Source organism: Triticum urartu, chromosome 2A (genome assembly GCF_056163025.1).
Source record: "Triticum urartu cultivar PI428250 chromosome 2A, HENAU_Tu73, whole genome shotgun sequence".
NCBI lineage: Eukaryota > Viridiplantae > Streptophyta > Magnoliopsida > Poales > Poaceae > Triticum > Triticum urartu.
The window spans coordinates 44,906,455-44,928,278 of NC_141874.1; the positions used below are offsets into that span (position 1 = coordinate 44,906,455).

General features: G+C 47.3%; 2 pseudogenes; both read left to right on the forward strand.

Moving 5' to 3' along the window:
* Positions 1 to 2,011: 2,011 nt before the first annotated feature.
* On the forward strand, positions 2,012 to 3,889 carry LOC125535407 (arginine decarboxylase-like; annotated as a pseudogene).
* Positions 3,890 to 7,768: 3,879 nt separating this feature from the next.
* Positions 7,769 to 9,531, forward strand: LOC147983491 (uncharacterized; annotated as a pseudogene).
* Positions 9,532 to 21,824: the final 12,293 nt, after the last annotated feature.

The following is a 21,824-nucleotide window of genomic DNA, read 5'->3' on the forward strand; positions in this document are numbered from 1 at the left end:
TGAAATCTGACCGTTGGAACACGTGTTAGTTCCTTAGTGAACCCAGGGTCATTTCGGACAAATCAGGTCGGGTTGCCTAGTGACTATAAATAGCCCACCCCCTACAACCATAAACGGTTGGCTGCTCAGAGTTAGTGTACGGCTTTTGTCGTTTGAGAGCAACCCACCTCGAAGCCTTTGAGAGAGAATTCCTTGCGAGGATAAAGCCCTAAACACCCAGAGCCAAAGAGTGTTAGGCATCACTTGAGTCTTCCTGTCTGTGTGATCTGAAGACTTATTACACTTGAGGACGGTGAATCCTCCAGCCGGTTAGGCGTCGCGTTCTGAGCATCCAAGAGTCATTGTGGATCGCCGGTGAACGAAGTCTGTGAAGGTTTGAAAGTCTACCTTGAAGACTTACCAGAGTGATTGGGCGAGGACTGGGTGTCCTTAACTCAAGGGGAATAAGGTGAAGACGCGGTCTTCTGAGTTAAATCTCAGCCTCCCTAACCGGACGTACAGTTGTCACAGCAACTGGAACTGGTCCAACAAATCATTGTCTTCAACAAGTCACTGGTTTCATCCTTCACATCCCTTTATTTACTGTTGATCCTGGTGAAGTCATTGTATGATTGCATTATATTTTGTCTTCACGGAGTGACTGCTTGTTCTGATTGGCTTCACACTATCTTCCTATCTGATCTATACTGCCTAGTTGCTATTAGTCATTGTGCTTTAACTTCATTGAATACTTGACTATGGCTTGCTTAGTGTAGTCTACCTTCCGCTGCATGCTAATAGGTTTATTTCTATCATTTGTCTTTGAAACTTCCATGTTTTGAAGAATTTTATAAAAATCGCCTATTCTCCCCCCCTCTAGTCGATCACTAGCACTTTCAAAGACGAAATGATACACTTACGAAAACAATCTACGGAAACACTCTATGGACTCCATCTCCACCAAGCCCCCCTCCCCCCCATCCCGATTTTCACTTGGGCCTCCTCCCTCTTTTTAATTTCCAATCATGCGATGCCCCGTCAGTCTGTAGCTTCAGTTCTGTGAAAAGTTGTCTGTAAGTGTAGCATTGTTGCAATGAAAGCCTACTACTACTTTGCAACTCTTCCGGTTGTGCCTTTTTTGCAGAGAATACTACACATCTAAGCCAGTAGTATCGATTAATATTAACCCTTAGATCAGCAAAAATGAATGCTCAATATTTATCTCAAGATGATCACCAAAGATGAACGGGCATATTTCCAAGCAGACATTGCACGTTTTCCAGCTTGTACTTTATCTAGCTCTTTGGTCCAAATGATGTAACAAAACCAAGACAGTAGGCAGATGCCAACCAACTTGAGTTTTTCTTCAGTGTGGTGCTAGACATAAGTTTTGTTTTTTCCATTTGAAACATGTTTTTCTTAAAACACAGTATATACGCAACCGTTCATGTATATATGCATACATTCATTTCTATGAACATACACACGCTAACTTTGATATATGAGAATTTTTAAAAGACTGAGCCGGCATATCATGTTGAGATTTACGAAGTCACCACAAGTAAAATTCTGTAATAGTGTGAACAACAAGATTCAAACCCTGATCGATGGGCTTTGGCTGGGATATAACCATACAAATACAGACTGGTTCGCTCCATTTGGAAGACACAATAAGGCGGTAGTACATAGTACTGGGAAGATGGACACTTACGTACGTGAAAGGCTTTTCCACGAGGCAAACACCGCGAGTTGCTACGGTCCAGCATGCATGACTTCCACGACTTCACACTCGAGACGTACGGTGGTACCAGGCCCACGCCGACCATTAATCAGGCCTCCTCCATGCATGGGTACAAAAACGCCATTTTCGTTCCTCTAGCTAGACCTCTATATTTCCTCAAAAAGAACAAAAAAGCTAAACCTCTATATAACTGAGGAAGGTCTAGCCCGAATTCCACACAGCAGTCTTCACCGGCACGGTAACAAAATTCACCCGCGCGCCCTCTCTTTTCTCGTCGATCGGGACTGCATCATGGCCAAGAACTACGGCGGAGTGTACAACATCCACCGCTGGGGCGACCCCTACTTCGCCGTCAACAAGCACGGCCACCTCTGCGTCCGACCCCACGGCCGCGACACGGCCCCGGGCCAGGAGATCGACGTGCTCTCCGTCATCAACCAAGCCGCAGCCACGACGACCACCGATCACGACGACAAGAAAAAGAGGAAGCTCCAGTTCCCCATGATCCTCCGCTTCCCCGACGTGCTCCGGCACCGGCTCCACGAGCTGCACGCGGCGTTCGCGACCGCCATCAAGCACACCGGCTACAGCTCGGTCTACCAGGGCGTGTTCCCGGTGAAGGTCAACCAGAACAAGGCCGTCGTGTAGGACATGGTCCGCTTCGGCCACCAGCACGGCTACGGGCTCGAGGCCGGGTCCAAGCCGGAGCTGCTCATCGCCATGAGCTGCCTCACCAGGGCCAAGCCTGGCGCCTACCTCGTGTGCAACGGCTACAAGGACAAGGACTATGTCGCGCTCGCCCTGGCGGCGCGCGCCATGGGCCTCAACGCCATCATCGTGCTGGAGATGGAGGAGGAGCTCGATATCGTCATCGAGCAGAGCAGGCGGCTCGGCGTCGAGCCGGCCATTGGTGTTCGTGCCAAGCTGCTCACCAGGTTACCGGGCCATTTCGGGTCCACGGCCGGCAAGCACGGCAAGTTCGGGCTCCTGGCGGAGAGGATCTACGAGGTGGCCCGGAAGCTGAAGGCTCTGAACAAGCTGCACTGGCTCAAGCTGCTGCACTTCCACGTCGGCTCCATGATCCCGTCCACGGACATCGTCTTCAAGGCGGCCAGCGAGGCCGCCGAGATCTACTGCGCCCTCGTGAACGACTGTGGCGCGGAGGGGATGACCACGCTGGACTGCGGCGGTGGACTCGGCGTCGACTACGACGGGACACGATCAGGAAACTCGGACATGTCGGTGGCGTATGGGCTGGAGGAGTACGCGTCCAGCATCGTGCAGGCAGTGCGGCTCAGGTGCGACGACAACGGCGTTCCCCACCCCGTGCTCTGCACCGAGAGCGGCCACGCCATGGCGTCGCACCACTCTATGATCATCCTCGAGGCGCTCTCCGCGTCTGCGATCCCCGAGCCGAGAGACGAAGGCGAGACCACCGAGCAGCTGCACGCCAAGATCCATGAGCTGGCCTCGAAGCAGCAGCCGAGGGCGCTACTCAATTTGAAGGGTGACGCAGCAACGGGCATGTCCACCATATCCTGTGCGCGTGCCTTGGACATGAAAAAGCACGGCATCGAGATGTACAAGCTGGGGAAGAAGCTCCCCAAGAGCGTCATGGCCGACTCGACAACCATCTACAACTACCACATGAACCTGTCCGTCTTCTCGCTGATCCCGGACTTCTGGGGCATCCAGCGGTTGTTCCCGATGATGCCGGTGAGCCGGCTCCATGAGAGGCCGACCCGCATGGCCACGCTCGTCGACCTCACCTGCGACAGCGACGGGAAGATCGAGAGATTCATCGGCGGGGCAGAGACGCTGCCGCTGCACCCGCTGGACCCCGTGCTCGGCGGCTACTACGTGGCCGTGCTCCTCTCCGGCGCGTACCAGGAAGCCCTGTCCTCTAAGCACAACCTGTTCGGCGGCCCCAGTCTGGTGCGCGTGCTTGGCGGTGACGACGGTGAGTTCATACTCGACACGGTTGACCTGGGCCCGACCACGGAGGAGCTCATCGGCACCATGAGGTACGACGTAAAGGAGGACATCAGCGGTGTGATCGAGGACTGGGCGAGGGAGAAGCAGGTGTGGGAAATGGTGGGTACGCTCGTGGAGAACGCGCTCAACACCATGCCGTACCTCGCCGACTATCAGCCCCCACCAACCGCCTAGTTAATTGGTGCTCGCTACTCCCTCCGTTTCTTTTTAATCCGCATATAACATTTGGTCAAAATCAAACTTTGTTAACTTTCACTAAGTTTATAGAAAAATATATCAAGATTCACAATATGAAAACAATATTGTTAGATTCATCATGCAATTAGTTTTCATATCATATGGCTTTGGTATTGTAGATGTTAATATTTTTTTCTATAAAGTTGGTCAAACTTTACAAAGTTTGACTTTGATCAAATCTTATATGCAGACTAAAAAGAAACGGAGAGAGTACATACAAGCATGTGGTTGGTTGCAATTATGCGACATGCAGAATAAAGTTTGCACATTAGCAGAATAAATTGATACTTTTCTCGCAGCAACGCACGGGATATGAAAGAGGGAGATGTATGCCCGCATCAACGGTAAAATCCAAAAAAAAAAAAATACAAGCACCGTGTTTGGTTGCAATTATGCGACATGCAGAATAAAGTTTGCACACTAGCAGAATAAATTCATGGAGATTTCCTGAAAATGCACATCTACCTGTGTTACGTATTACCGTATCATATATCCTATACACTTCTTCCATTTCAGAATATAAGGTGTATCAATCTTCATGCAAGTCAATCTTGTGTATATTTGATCAAGATTATCGAATGAAATAATGACACCTACAGTACTATATAAGTAAATAATCAAAATACTTTTCGTGATGGATCTAATGCTAAAAAAATATAATGTACATATTGATATATTTTCGTAAAATTAAACCTTGGTCAAATATACACATGTCTGACTTTTAAAAAATTGTAAAGTAAGGGGTACATAAGGGAGTCATCCCAATAACTTATCTATCTATCTATCTATCTATCTATCTTCTATTATATACTTAAAACGATAGAAAAAGATCGGCTTAGATTTTGTAGTAAAAGAGAGCTTTTTAGGAACGGCTGTGATTTATCCTTATTCCATACGATAGAATAGAATATAGAATAAAAGGAAAGAAGAGTTTCCATTGTAATTATGTACACGTAAAGATATAACAAGGGAGACGTGTGGATTTAGATAACAGAGAAATATAGAATAGAATAGAAGGAGAAGCAAAATAACCATAAGTGCCTCTGCCTGGCTCCAACTCAGCAACGTACGCACGCCTGTGATCCCATCAAGCCCATGGAGCTGCCGAAGTCGGCGCCACTGCAAGCGAGCTGGACCTAGGAAAGGACAACACCAAGCTCCAGAGGGAACTCTGTGAAAGAAGTCCATTAACATGAACCTAAAACGCAAGACCTCATGCAAGAGTGACGGAGAGGCCGGCAACGCGACGCCGACGACAACACACAGAACGTCTAACATCGACACGATAACTTCTGCTCGAAGTGGACCACCTTACCATGGGCTCCTCCACATCAACGCTCGCACGCACCAGTCTTCCGTGCCGTTCGGCACTGAAAAAACTAGAACAAACTCTTGGTCATCGTCGCCATTGACCTGGAAGCTGACAAGCTCCTTCGGGCCTGCCACAGCACCACCGGGATCGAACTACAATCGCTTGGACAAACACAATCTGAGAAGCATCGTTTGGGCAAGAGCAGCGTGTTAGAAGGAAGACGAGGATTGGAACAAGGGCGGTGCAGGATGCGGCATGTAAGCAAGGAGGGGCCATCCGTGGTGCAATTGCTGTAGAGAAAGCTTACTGGCCATCAATGAAAGGCAGTTGGTGTGGCAATTGATGCGCCGACATGTATGATGTGGAGCGGAAAGAGCAGCAGGGTAGCAATTAGGAGTGCCCTCATGGTCATGGAGATGGAAGGTGGAAAGTGCTACCAACGTGAAAACCATTTTCTGCTACGCCGACGGCGACGCCGGCAGAGCAGCCAGCTTCGACCGGATTGAGGGATCGACTACTTAAGCTGGAGCAAAGCCATCATGAGATGAAATAATGATAACAATTCGGTACGTAGTGATAACAATTCATACAATTACCTTACACGGTCTGCTGAGTGCAGACAAGTACTTAAACATGGGGAACCAACGACTAACGAGGTTTACGTTACAGAGCTGCCTGGGCAAAGCGATCAACTACGAGTCCAGAATGCTGAAGTTCTAATAGTTCCATGCTGATTTGACACATGACTTGTTCAAGTTGCAGCTTAACATTTCTTTACCTGTGCTTCTGTATATCACGCTGGAGCTAACTTGTATGTTTAACTGTATGCAGCTCTGCTGTTCTTATTGTCAGCCATGGGGATCCACTGCAGATCTTTCAAGAAGTACTCAGTGGAGCCAAGGAAAACCCATCTTTCCTCTATGAGGTAGCTGGCCTGAAAAAGGAAAGCCTGGTAGTTCCATCCGTGTTGTCACAACACCGTAAGTTCGCACTGAAAACAGCAGAGCTGCGCCGAGTTGTGTGACCTGACGCAGATTTGATCATGTGCTGCTATATCGTAGATAATTCATGTATCTGTAGATCCTTGTGGACAGTCTATTGCCCCATGCATGATAAGATGGGAAAACTGTTGTTTGATGTTACTCCCTCGGCCCCTCTGTTGAGAAACATTAGCGCATTATTTTTGATTGATCAGATTCAAGATCTGCTTGGAAATGTGCAACGTTTTGTAACAGTGAAAAAAGAACACATCCACAAGGGATCACTTATGAATATTAGTGTCAATTTTGTGCCACCAGCTCTGCATGATAGTATTCGGTCTAGTCTAGCTAGATATCCATTGCAACTGAATTGAATTCAATACTGTTCTCAGTAATCAACTGTCTTGGGTAGACCCTGAATTGAATTCAATGCGAGAAGATCTTGTAATTCCTGGTGCAAAAGAAATATACTCACCATGGAGAGTGCACATGACTAAATGGCTGCCTTTTGTTTTTCAGTCTGTACTATATCTTTCTCTTTGGTCCAACAGTTGTAATAAATTTTATTTTTGTTTTCTTTTTTCACTGCTGCTTTCTACCTCATTTGCAATGCAAGTCCGAACCCATTGTAAGTTAAGTTTGGTTGTTAGTATATTGCTTGGAGGCATGATGATGCCATTGCGCAGCTCGCCATGGAGATGATGAATGTGAATGTGGCAAACGGCCACACCACTTCATGAATTTGATTGTTTTTCACAAATTGCAAAATATTCATGAATTCAGTACACATTTGCTAATTGGGAAAATTATTCATGAATTTGGAAAAATTCTATGGGAATTCAAAAACTATTTGTGAATTTGAAAAAAAATCAAGAATTAAAAAAAGTGAATATAGAAAAAAAATCGCAATTTCTAAAAATATTCACGAAATTGAAAATATGTGTGATCTCAGAAAATTATTCCATAATTTAGAAAAAAGGTTTTGAAATTTTAAAAAAGGGAATATAAAGAAAAGGACAAAGGAAAAAATTACCAGAAGAAACCACTCAAACCAGGCAATATCCACGTTAGCAAAAAAAAAATCCTCAACAAAGAATGGTGGTAGTTGTATTTAGCGTCATGGTTGGTTAAAACCATCAGAAGGGTGCGTTATATTAAACGTGGACACCGCCTTTGATTCAGACAGTTGATCGGGAGGATCCGGAGCAATTCTTCGCGAGCAAACGACGGTTTCCTGGCTGCCTCATGCAGTCATATAGCATTTATGGTAGATGCAGAAACAGCGGAGGCCGGAGGACTCCAAGATGGCCTCGTTTTGGCAGGTGACATCGGATGCCAGAATATTGTGGTTAAGGCTGCCTGCATGGGAGTAAATTTTTTTTGAGGGTTTGCATGGGAGTAATTGAGGTGATGCAGAATGACATAAACTCCCTCGGTCCGGCGGAATCAATTTTTGAGGAATGTAAATATTTATGTCATAATTTCAACTCTGTTAAGTTTAATCATTGCTCTAGGTAAGCTAATATGGCGGCAGATGTATTAGCAAGCAAAGTGGATGTCTCGTGAACCATTGTATGGAATTTGGAGCCTCTAGGTTTTTTGATTGATGCTTTATCAAACGATGTATCGATTTTTTTCACACGTCATGATGGCATTTGTCTTCTAAACAAAGAATGAAAAACCGGACAGGGAAGGTTCTAGAACCAACCTTTCCAAAAACCGGAAGAGGGAGTATGTTGGAAATCTCTTGCTGGGCCAGCCCAATACTTGGGAGCGTTTGCCTGATGTCCACCGCGTTAGGCGGTAAATAAGGATTTACCCGCGAGAAATCTCTTGTTGGGCCGGCCCAATACTTGTAGGCGTCGTAGCAGCCGGGGGAGAGAGAGGAGAGGGCAGGACGCAGGAGCAGTCGGACACGGACTCTCCGGACCAGCCCCGCCAATTCCGGTCTGGACTCTGGAGTCGACGACGAAGTTTGGACGCTAGGTCGGCCCCATAAAATCAAGGACCCGACCGGCCTAGCTACTGTACGATCAGCAGAGCCGCCCGATCTACCGCCTCCGGCCTTCCCTGCTTCAGCTGAGATCGGATCCGGGATCCCCTCCACCTCCTCTCTCTCCCCTGCGAAGCTTCGCTCCATCCGACGCCATGCCTCCAGGATCGTGCTCTAAGCCTGCGTCCGCGGCGTTGGTCATGGCGGGAGCTCCGTCCGCCGAGCGCTTTCCGAGGCCCTCGCAGGCGGCGGCCTCCCCACTGCCGCCCTGCGTCCCGGCTGGCACGCTGCTGCCCGCAGGCTTCAAGCCGAGCGTCGTCCTGCCGTCACCGAGCAAGCAGCCTGCATCTGCATCCACGATGTCGGTTGCTCCGTCAGGGTCAGCCACCTCCGCCGCGGTGCTGGCCACGGCTGCCCTGGCCTCCCGCAAGGCTGCCCCGACCGCTGGTGGCCATTTGTCCCGCGTTGGGCTGCCGCCGAGGCCGGTTGTGGCTGCATCTCCGACAGTGCATAGCTCGGGGCTTCCCCAGGCCGGGTCCTCACCGCCGCTGCCGCTTGGGCGTCTCCCGTCCCCGGCCTCTGCTGACGCTGCTTCTGTCAGTGACGCACCGTCAACCTCGACGACTGCCGTGGGCGCGCCATCCCCTACTCCTGTAGGTGCTGCTACGTCCTACTTGACTCCTGTGGAAGCCCCGTCGTCCCCCCCCCCCCCCGGCTGCTGCTGCTGAAGCGCCGCCCACAGCCACAACTCCTGCCGCTGAAGCGCTGTCCATGACTCCTGTGGAAACAGCGCCGTCCTCGGCTCCTGTCCATACTGTGACGGGTCTTGACTCAGAGCTACCTTTTTCGTGGAGCTCCCTTACTGACGGCGAAGAAGACGACGATGATGATGAGCTCGCCCAACGGACGCCACCGCCGGCTACCAAATCCTCAGTTTCGGCTGCTCGGCAGGACGTGGCGTGTGAAGCGGATACATGCGGAGGTTGGCAGAAGGTGCTCCCGTGGCGCGATGTGCAACGCCAGGCGTCACAAGCCCCTGCTTTGGCTCCCCGTCCCGTCCCTGCTTGGCTTCATGGTAGATGTTGCAGATGTCTCTTTCCTGGACACCGTGCAGCGGATTGTCGAGATCCTTTTAGATGTTATCGATGCCTTGAGAACGGTCATCGAGCGCATGAGTGCCGCAATGCATGGCGTCCCCTCAGCTCCTTGGGAAGAGCTACTGTGTCGCCATTGCCCTGCCTCCCCGTCGAGCACCAACAAGCTCCATCTCCATACTGTTGGAAATATGCCCTAGAGGCAATAATAAAAGCATTATTATTATATTTCCTTGTTCATGATAATTGTCTTTATTCATGCTATAATTGTGTTATCCGGAAATCGTAATACATGTGTGAATAATAGACACCAACATGTCCCTAGTAAGCCTCTAGTTGACTAGCTCGTTGATCAACAGATAGTCATGGTTTCCTGACTATGGACATTGGATGTCATTGATAACGAGATCACATCGTTAGGAGAATGATGTGATGGACAAGACGCAATCCTAAACATAGCACAAGATCGTATAGTTCGTTTGCTAGAGTTTTCCAATGTCAAGTATCCTTTCCTTAGACCATGAGATCGTGTAACTCCCGGATACCGTAGGAGTGCTTTGGGTGTACCAAATGTCACAACGTAACTGGGTGACCATAAAGGTATACTGCGGGTATCTTCGAAAGTGTCTGTTGGGTTGACACGGATCAAGACTGGGATTTGTCACTCCGTATGACGGAGAGGTATCACTGGGCCCACTCAGTAATGCATCATCATAATGAGCTCAAAGTGACCAAGTGTCTGGTCACGGGATCATGCATTACGGTACGAGTAAAGTGACTTGCCGGCAACGAGATTGAACGAGGTATTGGGATACCGACGATCGGATCTCGGGCAAGTAACATACCGATTGACAAAGGAAATTGTATACGGGGTTGCTTGAATCCTCGACATCGTGGTTCATCCGATGAGATCATCGAAGAGCATGTGGGAGCCAACATGGGTATCCAGATCCCGCTGTTGGTTATTGACCGAAGAGTCGTCTCGGTCATGTCTACATGTCTCCCGAACCTGTAGGGTCTACACACTTAAGGTTCGGTGACGCTAGGGTTGTAGGGATATGTATATGCAGTAACCCGAATGTTTTTCGGAGTCCCGGATGAGATCCCGTACGTCACGAGGAGTTCCGGAATGGTCCGAAGGTAAAGAATTATATATGGGAAGTGCTATTTCGGCCATCGGGACAAGTTTCGGGGTCACCGGTATTGTACCGGGACCACCGGAAGGGTCCCGGGGGTCCACCGGGTGGGGCCACCTGCCCCGAGGGGCCACATGGGCTGTAGGGGGTGCGCCTTGGCCTATATGGGCCAAGGGCACCAGCCCCAAGAGGCCCATGCACCTAGAGATAAGGAAGGGAAGAGTCCCAAAAGGGGAAGGCACCTCCTAGGTGCCTTGGGAAGGAGGGATTCCTCCCTTGGCCGCCACCCCCCCTAGGAGATTGCATCTCCTAGGGCCGGCGCCCCCCTAGGCTCCCTATATATAGTGGGGGAAGGAGGGCCTCTTGATCCACGCCTTTGGTGCCTCCCTCTCCCTCTCCAACACATCCTCCTCCTCCATAGTGCTTGGCGAAGCCCTGCCGGAGTACTGCAGCTCCACCACCACCACGCCGTCGTGCTGCTGTTGGAGCCATCTTCCTCAACCTCTCCTTCCCCCTTGCTGGATCAGGAAGAAGGAGACGTTACACTGACCGTACGTGTGTTGAACGCGGAGGTGCCGTCCATTCGGCGCTAGGATCTCCGGTGATTTGGATCACGTCGAGTACGCCTTCCTCATCCCCGTTCTTTGAACGCTTCCACGCGTGATCTACAAAGGTATGTAGATGCAATCCGATCACTCGTTGCTAGATGAACTCATAGATGGATCTTGGTGAAACCGTAGGAAATTTTTTGTTTTCGGCAACGTTCCCCAACAGTGGCATCATGAGCTAGGTCTATGCGTAGTTCTCTTTGCACGAGTAGAACACAATTTGTTGTGGGCGTAGATGTTGTCAACTTTCTTGCCGCTACTAGTCTTATCTTGCTTCAACGGTATTGTGGGATGAAGCGGCCCGGACCAACCTTACACGTACGCTTACGTGAGACCGGTTTCACCGACTGACATGCACTACTTGCATAAGGTGGCTGGCGGGTGTCTGTCTCTCCCACTTTAGTTGGAGCGGATTCGATGAAAAGGGTCCTTATGAAGGGTAAATAGAAGTTGACAAATCACGTTGTGGCTTTCACGTAGGTGAGAAAACGTTCTTGCTAGAACCCTATTTCAGCCACGTAAAATTTGCAACAACAATTAGAGGACGTCTAACTTTTTGCAGCAAGTGCTTTGTGATTTGATATGGCCAAAGTTGTGATGAATGATGAATGATATATATGTGATGTATGAGATGTTCATGCTATTGTAATAGGAATCACGACTTGCATGTCGATGAGTATGACAACCGGCAGGAGCCATAGGAGTTGTCTTTATTTTTTGTATGACCTGCGTGTCATTGAGAAACGCCATGTAAATTACTTTACTTTATTGCTAAACGCGTTAGCCATAGTAGTAGAAGTAATAGTTGGCGAGCAACTTCATGGAGACACGATGATGGAGATCATGATGATGGAGATCATGGTGTCATGCCGGTGACAAGATGATCATGGAGCCCCAAGATGGAGATCAAAGGAGCTATGTGATATTGGTCATATCATGTCACTATTATTATTTGATTGCATGTGATGTTTATCATGTTTTTGCATCTTGTTTGCTTAGAACGACGGTAGTAAATAAGATGATCTCTCATAATAATTTCAAGAAAGTGTTCCCCCTAACTGTGCACCGTTGCGACAGTTCGTTGTTTCGAAGCACCACGTGATGATCGGGTGTGATAGATTCCAACGTTCACATACAACGGGTGTAAGACAGATTTACACATGCAAACACTTAGGTTGACTTGACGAGCCTGACATGTACAGACATGGCCTCGGAACACAGAAGACCGAAAGGTCGAGGATGAGTCGTATAGATGATACGATCAACATGAAGATGTTCACCGATGTTGACTAGTCCGTCTCACGTGATGATCGGACACGACCTAGTTAACTCGGATCATGTTATACTTAGATTACAGGAGGGATGTCTATCTAAGTGGGAGTTCATTGAATAATTTGATTAGATGAACTTAATTATCATGAACTTAGTCTAAATTTTTTACAATATGTCTTGTAGATCAAATGGCCAACGTAGTCCTCAACTTCAACGCGTTCCTAGAGAAAACCAAGCTGAAAGACGATGGCAGCAACTACACGGACTGGGTCCGGAACCTGAGGATCATCCTCATAGCTGCCAAGAAAGATTATGTCCTACAAGCACCGCTGGGTGACGCACCTGTTCTCCCTGCAGAACAAGACGTTATGAACGCTTGGCAGGCACGTACCGATGACTACTCCCTCGTTCAGTGCGACATGCTTTACAGCTTAGAGCCGGGGCTCCAAAAGCGTTTTGAGAGACACGGAGCATATGAGATGTTCGAAGAGCTGAAAATGGTTTTCCAAGCTCATGCCCGGGTCGAGAGATATGAAGTCTCCGACAAGTTCTTCAGCTGTAAGATGGAGGAAAATAGTTCTGTCAGTGAGCACATACTCACTATGTCTGGGTTGCATAACCGCTTGACTCAGCTGGGAGTTAATCTCCCGGATGACGCGGTCATTGACAGAATCCTTCAGTCGCTTCCACCGAGCTACAAGAGCTTTGTGATGAACTTCAATATGCAGGGGATGGAAAAGACCATTCCTGAAGTATTCGCAATGCTGAAATCAGCAGAGGTAGAAGTCAAAAAGGAACATCAAGTGTTGATGGTGAATAAAACCACTAAGTTCAAGAAAGGCAAGGGTAAGAAAACCTTCAAGAAGGACGACAAGGGAGTTGCCGCGCCCGGCAAGCAAGCTGCCAGGAAGAAGCCAAAGAATGGACCCAAGCCCGAGACTGAGTGCTTTTATTGTAAGGAAAGTGGTCACTAGAAGCGGAACTGCCCCAAATACTTAGCGGACAAGAAGGCCGGCAAAACGAAAGGTATATGTGATATACATGTAATTGATGTGTACCTTACCAGTACTCGTAGTAGCTCCTGGGTATTTGATACCGGTGCAGTTGCTCACATTTGTAACTCAAAGCAGGAGTTGCGGAATAAGCGGAGACTGGCGAAGGACGAGGTGACGATGCGCGTCGGGAATGGTTCCAAGGTCGATGTGATCGCCGTCGGCACGCTACCTCTACATTTACCTACGGGATTAGTTTTGAACCTCAATAATTGTTATTTAGTGCCAAGTTTGAGCATGAACATTGTATCAGGATCTCGTTTAATACGAGATGGCTACTCATTTAAATCCGAGAATAATGGTTGTTCTATTTATATGAGAGATATGTTTTATGGACATGCTCCGATGGTGAATGGTTTATTCTTAATGAATCTCGAGTGTAATGCTACACATGTTCATAGTGTGAGTACCAAAAGATGTAAGATTGATAATGATAGTCCCACATACTTGTGGCACTGCCGCCTTGGTCACATAGGTGTCAAACGCATGAAGAAGCTCCATGCTGATGGACTTTTAGAGTCTCTTGATTACGAATCATTTGACACGTGCGGACCATGCCTCATGGGTAAAATGACCAAGACTCCGTTCTCAGGAACAATGGAGCGAGCAACCAACTTATTGGAAATCATACATACTGATGTGTGCGGTCCAATGAGTGTTGAGGCTCGCGGTGGCTATCGTTATGTTCTCACCCTCACTGATGACTTGAGTAGATATGGGTATATCTATTTAATGAAACACAAGTCTGAGACATTTGAAAAGTTTAAGGAATTTCAGAGTGAGGTTGAGAATCAACGTGACAGGAAAATCAAGTTCCTGCGATCAGATCATGGAGGAGAATACTTGAGTCACGAGTTTGGCACACACTTAAGAAAATGTGGAATAGTTTCACAACTGACGCCGCCTGGAACACCTCAGCGTAATGGTGTGTCCGAACGTCGTAATCGCACTCTATTGGATATGGTGCGATCTATGATGTCTCTTACCAATTTACCGCTATCTTTTTGGGGCTATGCTTTAGAGACTGCCGCATTCACTTTAAATAGGGCTCCGTCGAAATCCGTTGAGACGACACCGTATGAATTATGGTTTGGGAAGAAACCTAAGCTGTCGTTTCTAAAAGTTTGGGGATGCGATGCTTATGTCAAGAAACTTCAACCTGAAAAGCTCGAACCCAAGTCGGAAAAATGCGTCTTCATAGGATACCCTAAAGAAACTATTGGGTATACCTTCTACCTCAGATCCGAAGGCAAGATCTTTGTTGCCAAGAATGGATCTTTTCTAGAGAAGGAGTTTCTCTCGAAAGAAGTAAGTGGGAGGAAAGTAGAACTTGATGAAGTATTACCTCTTGAACCGGAAAATGGCACAACTCAAGAAAATGTTCCTGAGGTGCCTGCACCGACTAGAGTGGAAGTTAATGATGATGGTCAAGATACTTCTGATCAAGCTCCTACTGAAATTCGTAGGTCCACAAGGACACGTTCCGCACCAGAGTGGTACGGCAACCCTGTCTTGGAAATCATGTTGTTAGACAACGGTGAACCTTCGAACTATGAAGAAGCAATGGCGGGCCCGGATTCCGACAAATGGCTAGAAGCCATGAAATCCGAGATAGGATCCATGTATGAAAACAAAGTATGGACTTTGACTGACTTGCCCGTTGAGAGGCGAGCCATAGAAAATAAATGGATCTTTAAGAAGAAGACAGGCGCGAATGGTAATGTGACCATCTATAAAGCTCGGCTTGTCGCTAAGGGTTATCGACAAGTTCAAGGGGTTGACTACGATGAGACTTTCTCACCGGTAGCGAAGCTAAAGTCCGTCCGAATCATGTTAGCAATTGCCGCATTCTATGATTATGAGATATGGCAAATGGACGTCAAAACGGCATTCCTTAATGGTTTCCTTAAGGAAGAATTGTATATGATGCAGCCGGAAGGTTTTGTCGATCCTAAGAATGCTGACAAGGTGTGCAAGCTCCAACGCTCGATTTATGGGCTGGTGCAAGCATCTCGGAGTTGGAACATTCGCTTTGATGAGATGATCAAAGCATTCGGGTTTATGCAGACTTATGGAGAAGCCTGCGTTTACAAGAAAGTGAGTGGGAGCTCTGTAGCATTTCTCATATTATATGTGGATGACATACTTTTGATGGGAAATGATACAGAACTTTTGGACAGCATTAAGGCCTACTTGAATAAGAGTTTTTCAATGAAGGACCTTGGAGAAGCTGCTTATATATTAGGCATCAAGATCTATAGAGATAGATCAAGACGCCTCATAGGTCTTTCACAAAGCACATACCTTGATAAGATATTGAAGATTCAATATGGATCAGTCTAAGAAGGGGTTCTTGCCTGTGTTACAAGGTGTGAAATTGAGCTCAGCTCAATGCCCGACCACGGCAGAAGATATAGAAGAGATGAGTGTCATCCCCTATGCCTCAGCCATAGGGTCTATTATGTATGCCATGTTGTGTACCAGACCTGATGTAAACCTTGCCGTAAGTTTGGTAGGAAGGTATCAAAGAAATCCCGACAAGGAACACTGGATAGCGGTCAAGAATATCCTGAAGTACCTGAAAAGGACTAAGGAAATGTTTCTCGTTTATGGAGGTGACGAAGAGCTCGTCGTAAAAGGTCACGTCGATGCTAGCTTCGACACAGATCTGGATGACTCTAAGTCACAAACCGGATACATGTATATTTTGAATGGTGGGGCAGTAAGCTGGTGCAGTTGCAAGCAGAGCGTCGTGGCGGGATCTACATGTGAAGCGGAGTACATGGCAGCCTCGGAGGCAGCGCATGAAGCAATTTGGGTGAAGGAGTTCATCACCGACCTAGGAGTCATACCCAATGCGTCGGGGCCGATCAAGCTCTTCTGTGACAACACTGGAGCTATTGCACTTGCCAAGGAGCCCAGGTTTCACAAGAAGACAAGGCACATCAAGCGTCGCTTCAACTCCATTCGTGAAAATGTTCAAGATGGATACCTCGATGTTTTGTCGTGATTCTTGGGCATCGATCGTTTCTTCTCCTGCTGGCTCAATGGCCCCGACGGATACCTCAATGCGGCCCACTTTGGAGAGGCAGGCCGAGCTGCTGTGCTCTGAGCTCCTTGGTATGGCTTCCTTTCAGCTTGAGAAAATGGTCCGGCCTTTGCGCGATGCCATTGACTCTATGAAAGGTTGGATGTTGCGGATGGAGAGCTTCATGGAGCGAGCTGAGGCTGCATTGGGCGGGCTCTCCCTGACGCCGCCTGTATTGCAGACTACTCATGTGTTGCACCCTTTGGTTGTGCTCGATGGCAGCTTCGACGCTGAGAAGGGAGACGAGCTTCATGGTCGTTTCTCCCCTCGAGCTAGGGCTAGCTCACCGCCATTAGCCCCTGAGGGACTTGACAATTATGTGGTTGTGACTCCGGTGTTACAGATCATGCCCGAGCTTCGGGAGTTGTGTGGGGGCCCGGTTTTGCCTTTGTGTGTCGAGCAACTGCAGGTAGACCCTCCCAAGATCTCGAGTGTGGCTTTGCCACCAACATCACCCCTGGAGTCGAGCCAGATAGTTGATGCTGAGGAGAGTAGTGATTTGGACGGTGCGATCTCTCGCTCACCCAAGTCCATTGTGCGTCAAGCGTTAGTCATCGAGCGCGGAGTTCCAGATGTTGTTGCCCTTCCCTCATCTGCGACCATCGAGCAGGTGATGCCCGTGAGTGACATGGCCATTGAGCCAAGTGTGTTGGCACCTACTCCAACTCCAAATTCAAATGCTCTCTTCGCGAAGAAACTTTGTGACTTGCTCGCTAGCGTGGAGGTTGCTAGACCTGGTTTGGGCAGGTCGATTGCTTGCCTCCTGACAGGAACGCCAATAAGGGGCAAACAAAAGAAGATGGGCAAAGGCAAGAGTGACGTCATAGGCAAGGCGTCTCTGGTTGCTTGATGGATGATCTTCGGTCTCTCGGCTTGTCCTCTTGGATTGGGAGGTGCATGATGTCTTGTGTTGTAGTGTTCTTGTTGGGATTCACTTGGCGTAGTAGTAGTGTCAGGGTTTGTGGATGCTATGCATTCGGAGAGTTTGGCAAGGGCCGACTGTGTGGTTGGGGGATTTCTTGCCATGTGAGTAGTTAGTCCGTGCTCTATTTGTGTAGGTTTTCGCCCGGTTTTCCTTAAATTAACTGGGCAATTCTCTTCTTCTTAATTAATCGATGAGGCAAAACTTTTGCCTCCGTTTCGGAAAAAAAAGTTGCGTAGCATCTTCAGATCGATCGCCGGAAGGAGAGAAGCGATGGACGTCGTCGAGGCCGACTTGCCGGTGCCGGCGGTGGCGGTGGGGACAAAGAGAAGCTACGAGCGGGAGGAGGGGCAGTGCGACGTGATGATGGAGAAGCGGTACAAGTGCAACTACTGGGAGGACCCCGACTACGAGTGGGAGCTGCAACAATGGAGCTCATGCCTCGCCCAGCTGGCCGCGCTCGACAACGAATGCGAGCGCTGGGCCGCTTTAAGGAGTGCACGCGCGGGGCGTGCTTGATTTTTAGTTATAGTAGTGTTTGTTCATTGTCTCGTCTAGTAGATCGGTCATTCGCCAAAAGAAACAAGGACGCATCTAGCGGGCGCACGGCCGCCCGGGATGCTTAGCGAGTGGCCCGTCACTTTAGATATTTTTTCTCTCCCCTTTTAATTAGAATAGTCATCTAGTAGTCATTTTTCCTGCTACGTATTAAATGCCAACATATGCATCTTCTCCTATGCATGCATATGCATGTGCATGTGTTTGTTTGCATTTATTTTATGATTTTAAAATTTTAAAAAGCCATAACTTTTAATCCGTGTGTCAAAATTCACATCCGTTTTCATCATTGAAGCCCTCGCGATGTGCTCTTCAAAAGTAAATCCCACATGGAGATGTTTCGACGAACTAATCTTCCTGCCAACTAAACATCAATATGTGTATAACTAGACTACATGCCGCGCCAACTGAGCATATGTGTATGCCAATAGTCCTTCTGCCAACTAAACATCAATGTATGTGCAACTAGACTACATTGCCACGTCAACTGAGCATATGTGTGTCAATAATCCTACCAACTAAACATCAATGTGTGTGCAATTACACTACATTGCCACGTCAATTGCGCATATGTCTGTGCAACTAGTATCCTGCCAACTAAACATCAGTATGTGTGCAACTAGACTAAATTACAAGCCAACTGGGCATATGTATGTGTAACTAGTTCTTCTGCCAACTAAACATCAATGTGTGTGCAACTAGACTACATTAAAAGCCAACTAAACATCAATGTGTGTGCAACTAGACTAAATTACAAGCGAACTGAGTATATGTGTGTGCAACTAGTCTTCCTGCCAACTAAACATCAATGTGTGTGCAACTAGACTATATTATAAGCCAACTAAACATCAATGTGTGTGCAACTAGACTACATTACAAACCAATTAAACATCAATATGTGTGCAACTAGACTATATTACAAGCCAACTGAGCACAAAGTAGCTAAATATAAGACACTCTTGATTATATCAAGCTCCGTCAAGTCTGCTGCGGCACTGTCGGACGCGTTGAGGAGGTTGAACTTGAGTGCCGTCAAGCTCTCAGGGAAGAGGAGGGGCCAGAGTCGGAGGGTATCGTCCGAGAGAGGAGTTTGTGGAGGAGGACAACAGCCATGGTGCGGAGCTCGGTGATGGACGGGTCGAAGGAGGCCCAAAGTAGGGACAATGCTTGCAATCCACTACTAGATAGTTGGTCGGGATAGTAGACTAGTTGCACATCAAGTTGTTATGGTTGGTAGGTTGCAACCTCATATGAAGTTAGATCATGTAGCTCCAAAGTTGGTTTAAAAAAAGTTGCACCATATAGTACTAAAGTTGCACAATGCAGTATTTTAGTTGCACCACATAGCACCAAAGTTGGCATCAAAAAAATTTCATCAAAACATATCCATGCGGGATCTAGTTTCGAAGATCTCGCCGCGATGAATCCAACGGTAAAAACGGATCTGAATTTCAACATGTGCTTTAAAAGATATGACTTTTTAAAAATTTAAGACGCTAAAATAAATGTGCATGAATCTATTTCCCAGACTAGTCTGTACGCATCTAATGCTAACAATAATATCCACTAGCTGACAAAAAAGACACACATGTGAGCCGGCCGCCCGTTTTTGTTAGTTGGTGGCCGGCCGCTTTTTAGATTTTAGGAAGAAACAATATTGTACATCTGTCATTCAGTCATTGTATCACACGAATTGATTACTATCTCTCTCTTTTTGTCTCTTTTTTTTTGCACTTGGTTAGAATTTCTAATTTGAATTTTAGGCATTCGAACCACAATTAAAGCTGAATCAAGAAATCAAACGACATTCAAAATAATAAGTTTTTCTAATTATATTAATTAGCCACTAAACAATGTCGTCAAGTAATGTTTAGGCTATGCACAATGTAGCCATTTGACATTGCTAGAGCTTAGAGAGGGGCTCCCAACGCCGTTTACTCATCGTCGGGGGACGATATGTCTGTCACGGCCGAGTTGCCTGCACCGGCGGCGGCGGTGGGGACGAAGAGAAGCTACGAGTGGGAGGAGGCACAGCGCGACGTGATGATAGAGAAGTGGTACAAGTGCAACTACTGGGAGGACCCTGACTACGAGTGGCAGCTGCAGCGCTGGAGCTCACGCCTCACCCAGCTGGCCGCGCTCGACAACGAATGCGAGCGCTGGGCCGCTTCAAGAAGGGCACGCGCGCCTGCCACGCCGCCCTAATTAACAAGACTCTGATTTTCATCGATCATTTTGATAGGAGTGTATATATAGGCGTACGCACGTCCTGCTTTCTAAATCCAACCATCGTTAAGCGGCGTGTGCTTGAATTTTAGTTATACTTCATATAGTAGTGTTTGTTCATTGTCTCGTCCAGTAGATCTTGTCCTTTTTTTCATTCAGTCATTGTATCACACGAATTGATTACAATCTCTCTCTTTTTGTCCTTTTTTTTCCATTTGCATTTGGTTGAAATTTCTAGTTTTAATTTTAGGCATTCAAACCACGACTAAAGCTTAATCAAGAAATCAAACGACATTACAAATAATAAGTTTTTCTAGTTATAATTAGCCACTAAACAATGTCGTCAAGCAATGTTTAGGCTATACGCAATGTAGCCATTTGACATTGCTAGAGAGGGGCTCCCGACGCCGTTTACTCGTTGTCGAAGGAGGATAGGAGCACCTTGTCGAGGTCATCGTTGGAGTCAGGGTCGAGAGGTGTTAGGACACACATAGGTATGCGTGCACACATTCTACAGATGTTGGATGACAAAGGGAACCATGAACGAGAACATGACATGCATGGAAGCAATCCTATGATTTAACCATTTGGATACAAATTGAATACATAGAAATAGTAGAAGTTGGTTGTCTCGCACCTAGTTTATAATTCAAATGAGTCGTTTACATAAATAAAAAATCATAGTTGTAAGCTTCGATTACAAAAGTAGTTACCTCTCTATGTTTTTAAAAGAAATTCAGAAAACGACGATGGCGAAGACCGGTGGTGGTGGTGGCTGCGGATGCGGCCGGTGAAGTGTCAGATGAGAGGGTGGCGCCGACATGATTTGAAGTTCAAAGAGCTGGCCGCGCCGCTATTTATAAACCAGAATAAGCCGATTGTCCTTTCGCGACCACTCAGCATCCAGGGAGGCCAAATGTTTTCTGGTTATGAAAAAGAAAATCGAGAACAGCCGAGTGTCCGATGGAGCATACTCGGTTTACATCAACGGTCGTCAGGCTAGCCTTTATGTGCGCCGACGGCGGGCCACGTGACAACAGACTTTGCCGTCGTTGTACTGTATTTTCACTAGTCTGACGGCTTACTCTCTCGTAAGCTGAGTGTCGCTTGTAAGCCAAATATCTGTTATTCATCCTCACGGCTTACTCTGACGTAAGACGTGTTTCTTCTGTTTGCCGTGTACATTTTGATGCACGCTCGATGTATCCTCTTGTAAGCCGTCAGACCATGTTTTAACCCTCGGCTTACTGCATGATACTCCCTCCGTCCGCTAATACTTGTCGCAAAAATGAATGAAAATGAATGTATGTAGAATTAAAATACGTTTAGATACATTCATTTTTTCGACAAGTATTTTCGGACGGAGGGAACACTAGGCAACGTGTTTTTTTCATGTAGTACTATTACAATAATCAATCAAAATAGTTTAGGGACCATGCACTTCGCCCTTAGAAAAAAAACCATGTCCACGGAGCAGGCAGCTTCATGGGAAAGCTTGGTTAATACGCTGTGCTCTTTCCAGGAACAACAACACGATCATTTCCTATTCATCTGCAGTTCAAGCTGATTCGTTCAAACAAAAGTCCGAAGTAATTAACAACCGGATCGGCCGGCAGTTTGCCGTCTTCTTT